The sequence below is a fragment of the Eriocheir sinensis genome, chromosome 25 (genome assembly GCF_024679095.1).
Source record: "Eriocheir sinensis breed Jianghai 21 chromosome 25, ASM2467909v1, whole genome shotgun sequence".
Taxonomy (NCBI): domain Eukaryota; kingdom Metazoa; phylum Arthropoda; class Malacostraca; order Decapoda; family Varunidae; genus Eriocheir; species Eriocheir sinensis.
Genome location: NC_066533.1, coordinates 14,718,435 through 14,723,434, shown reverse-complemented (window position 1 = coordinate 14,723,434; position 5,000 = coordinate 14,718,435).

The following is a 5,000-nucleotide window of genomic DNA, read 5'->3' as shown; positions in this document are numbered from 1 at the left end:
CTCACCTGGCCGGGACAAACAGGTAAGGTGGCACAATAATAGATTCAAGATATGGTGTTTTTCTTCTCATCGCAACACACAAACACGTCCTTCGATTGGTTCACTTCTTCTTCACGCGTTTCTTTCTGCTCCTCTTCCTCCTCTTCTCACTTTCACTTCCTCCTCCTCCTCTCTTATCTTTTGTCTTCTTTTTAGTTCTTTCGTTAGTGCGATTACAGGAGGAGGAAAAGGAGGAGGAGGAAGAGTGTCTATGTTCTCTTCCTGTTCTTATCTGTCTCCTCTCTTCCTGTTCTTGATGATAAAAAAGAAATGCACCGTGATGGAAAAATGTTCTTCTCCCGACGCGGATTCGAACCCCCGAAGCGTCTCTCCTTGCGGCACAGCGAACCAGAAAAGCAAAAAAAAAATGAAACTCGACATCACGAACAACAGACAGAAAACAATGAAATACATTCCATCGATATGAGAAAACGAAGAATGAAAGAAAGGAGAAATAGAAAGAAAAGAGGAGAGATGGAGAACGCGAGATTAAGTAAAAACACGAACAACGTAAACAAAATAAACGGGAAAACCAAACAAAGAGAAAACACAGGAAAACGAGGAAGAGAGAGAACAAAAAAAAATAGAAAGAGGAGAAAACAAAATATGACGAAAGCAAGAAAAATTAATAACAACTTAAAAACAAAGCAAATAAAACAAACAGATGGATGGGCAGTCGACGCGGTACCTTCATCTACTCTAAACCCTCGAGTGGCGGCTGTCTGTCTATCGCTATGTCTGTCTGTCTACGGCAGGACGCGGGGTGTCGGAGCACGATGCAAGGCTCTTGGTGAAAGACTGGCGCGCGGACACGGGAGCCCGGCGGCGGTGGTGGTGGTGGCGGCGGCGGTGGCGGCGGCGGTGGTGGTGATGGTGGTGGTGGTGGTGGTGGTGGCGGCGGGGGAGAGAGAGAGATGCCAGCGGCTGCAACTTGGTCCCTTCCTTGCCTTGCCCCGTCCCCTTCCCGTTCCATCCCGTCCCATCCCGTCCCGTCCCGTCCCGTCCCGTCCCATCCCGTCCCGTCCCGTCCCGTCCTGTCCCGTTCTGATCCTGTACTCGTAGTTTGGTTACCTGTATGTGTGCATGGGGGCGTGTGGGGGGAGGGGGGTCTGCGTGTGTGTGTGTGTGTGTGTGTGTGTATGTGTGTGTGTGTGTGTGTGTGTGTGATATAATTTGATTCTGCTTTCACATCTGTTTACTTATTTACATGTCTACTCGCGTGTGTGTAATTTTCTCTCTCTCTCTCTCTCTCTCTCTCTCTCTCTCTCTCTCTCTGTCTGTGTTTCTGGCATGTGAACGTTCGATTACTGATTTTTGCTTTTAATAATCATGGACTCACTTCTATTCACCTTTTCACGTGACTGTTTATCCTTTAAATTAATTAATATATACTTACATACGTTCGAAATTTGGATATTCGTCGAGTAAACACAATCAAGCCAAGAAAGGGAGGGAGAGAGAGAATGGGAGGGAAAGAGAATGGGAGGGAGAGAGAGAATGGGAGGGAAAGAGAGAATGGGAGGGAAAGAGAGAATGGGAGGGAAAGAGAGAATGGGAGGGAGAGAGAGAATAGGAGGGAGAGAGAGAATGGGAGGGAAATAGAGAATGGGAAGGAAAGACAGAATGGGAGAGAAACACACACACACACACACACACACACACACACACACACACACACACACACACACACACACACACACACACACACACACACACATTCGTTCTCTTGATCCTACTCCTGAAAAACACTCGTAAAAATATTAAGTCAGGTAGAACAAATGGAATAGAAAAAAAACGTAAACAGGTATTTCCCGGATCAGAAATAGAGAACGAAAAGAAACCAAGACCCAATTTCCGTCACGTGCACCTAGAGAACAAAAAAAAAGAGTGGCTGCAATTGACCGACATGCAAATGGAGACCTAATTATGATTTTTTTCTGGTCCGGGCATTTCGTTTTCTCCTTTTTTTTAATGATGTTTATGCAAAAGAGGGGACTAATTATTCAAGGTAACGGATGAATGTTAACCTCTACAATACCGATCATAGCAACCTTGCTCTCTGTTGCTAAATCAAATTGTTATAGAAGGTTAACCAGACACTGACACGCATTGATACAGAAAGTAGTTGGAAAGTTTCGTTTAGTCGGCGCAACATCTGTGGTCATATGCCGGAGAGAAACAGAAGGGGAAGGAATTATACATAGGAGAAGGGAACAGATCCCAGGAGACGGGACACAACCCCCGATTAATACCTGGTACCCATTCACTGCTGGGTGGACAGGGGCGTAGGGTATCGGAAAATCCGGCCAAATTTTTTCAACTCCGCCGGGGAATCGAGCCCGGGCTCTCTCGGTTGTGAGCCGAGTGTACTAACCACTGCACCACGAAGCCCCCCACATTGATACAGACAAACAATGGGAGGGAACGAGATAATGGGAGGGTAAAAGAGAATGGGAGGGAAAGAGAGAAAGGGAGAGAAAGAGAGAATGGGAGGGAAAGAAAGAAGGGGAGGGAAAGAGAGAATAGGAGAGAAACAGGAGATAAAAAAAACAGATTACAACCACCACCTCAACCACCACCATCATCACCACCACCACCATCACCATCACCACCACCTTCATCGTCACTCACCGACAGGAGCACATTCGATTGCAAAATATCCCCAGCAATAACAAAACAGCAGAACAAACAGAACAATAACTTCGATTTCAAAGCAGCGAAATAACAATAAAATAGAGTATAGGAAGAGGAAAACTCGTATATGAATTCCAGTAAAAAAGAAAAGGAAAAGGAATATAAAAAGAACTATTGACAGCTTAAAAGATTCGATTTTTCCTTCGTTTTCTGTTATTTTTTTTTTAATCATCGGTTTTAGTTTCTCTTTTATTTCCGTCAAGTAAAAAATACACGAAACTAATGAACGTAAAAATACTAATCACTCAATTTTTCAAGCCGTGATGTCAATGATTAAATAAAAGAATACAAAGTTGAATTTCTCTTAAACCACGATACAAAACGCATATATTTTCAGTTCATTATTTCAAAGAGCATAATTCCTACCAATATCCTATCATTTTTTGCATATAAACTTAAACAGCATAAATCATACACATAGATCATTTTTTCCCTAAGTCACCAGGATACATCAGGCAACCATTTTTTAGTAACTATCCTTCAAACTAAATGTCTATGTCTTCCTTATTCACTTGCGTTTTCATTCTTATTGTTCTTTATGCGTCAATTTCCATTCTTTATATACCAAACACATCATAATTTCTTCCTCTTAACCACCAAGACACATAACATGACATTTTTTTCAGACCATCATCCTCAAACCTTAATTTCTATGTCCTATTCAACGTTAATCATTCCTATAGCCATTCGTGTTGCCTTCCTTCCATTGAATTATACACCAAAACACGTAAGACCACAAAACACATGACAAGTTTTAGACAGCCATCCTCAAACCTTAAATTCTATGTCTTCCTTATTCATTTGCGTATTTATTCCTTTAGTCCATCGCGCGTCGCCTGCCTTCCTCCCTTCCCCTCCGTCCTACCCACGTGTTGCCTCCGGTCTTCGTTCACCTTCACTCACACGTCCATTAACTTTATTGGACTCAGCCCCGTTCGTTACCGCTTGAATAACTCACTCCTTCGTTTCTCCGCCCATCAGTAACACACGTAACTATTCCTTCGTGCGATTTTCCTTTCCCTTTTCCTTCCTCTTTCTCGGACTTCTTCCTTTATGACTCTCCTTCCTTAACTGAAATGTCTTAGTCTCCCTCATTTGTCCCTGCCCCGTTTTCATTTTCCCTTCCTTTTCTTCCTCTAGTTTCTCTCTCCCTCCTTCCTATTTCCCTTCCCATTTGTCGGACATCTTCCTCCTTTTTTTCCTTAAATGACTCTCCTTCCTTCACTGAAATGTCTTAGTCTCCCTCATTCGTCCCTGTCCCGTTTTCGCTTCCCTTTCCTTTTCTTCCCCTGATTTCTGCCACCTTCTTTTCCTTCTACTCTCCCTCTTTAGCTTACCTATCTTAATTCTCCCCCATTCCGGTCTGTCCCGTTTTCCTTTCCACTTCCTTCTCTTCCTCTGATTTCTGCCTCCTTATTTACATTCTGTCACCCTTCTTTCCTTACTTATCAATCGCGAACTTAGCCATTTCGTTTCCCTCCCTTTCTGAGATAACCTTACGTCATTATTTCCTCCCTTCTCTTCCCTAATCTTACTATCCTTACTTACCTGTCTCGCTCCTATTCCTCCTCTTCTTCTATTCCTCTCTTCCAATCTCCTCATTTCCTCTACACTAATCCCTTTACTTTTCTAATGCCCCTTCCCTTCCCTTCCTCGGCACTCTCCCTTTCTCTCTGACCTATTCCCCTTCTTTCCCTTCATCGACCGTTCCCCCTCACCTTTTTTCGTCCTCCTTCTCCATACCAATCCTCGAAGTTAATGCTCTCCCTTCCCTAAACTTTCCAAAAAAAGTATGAGCCTCCAAACTTTATAAATAACTATATACCACAATATCATCCTTTCCCTTCCCTTCACTGCGTAGCCCTCTCCTCGTCCTCCTCGTCCTCCTAGTCTTTCCTCTCGTATATCTTCCGCCCCATCGTGTTCTATCCCTTATTTTTCCACCTCGACGCTGCACAACACGTTCGGCATCTCTTTGGGCCGCAGAATATACGCTATCGAAATAGACAAAACCGGCTCTTCAAAAATACCGGACTGGACTCAGCGAACGGAACGGAGAGCCTGGGGATGAACTCGGACGCAGAGCTCACCCTTTTTTTTCCGTACCTTCCGGATTAAGGCGCAGCCGGACATTGACAAATTACAGGTGTACACTCATGCGGTAAACAGGTGAATACGTGACCCCGGATGGAAAAGGTCACGCTTGGTCAGCTTCCATTGGCTATCCGTGAACATACGAACACACACTCACGAATTTCTCTCTCTCT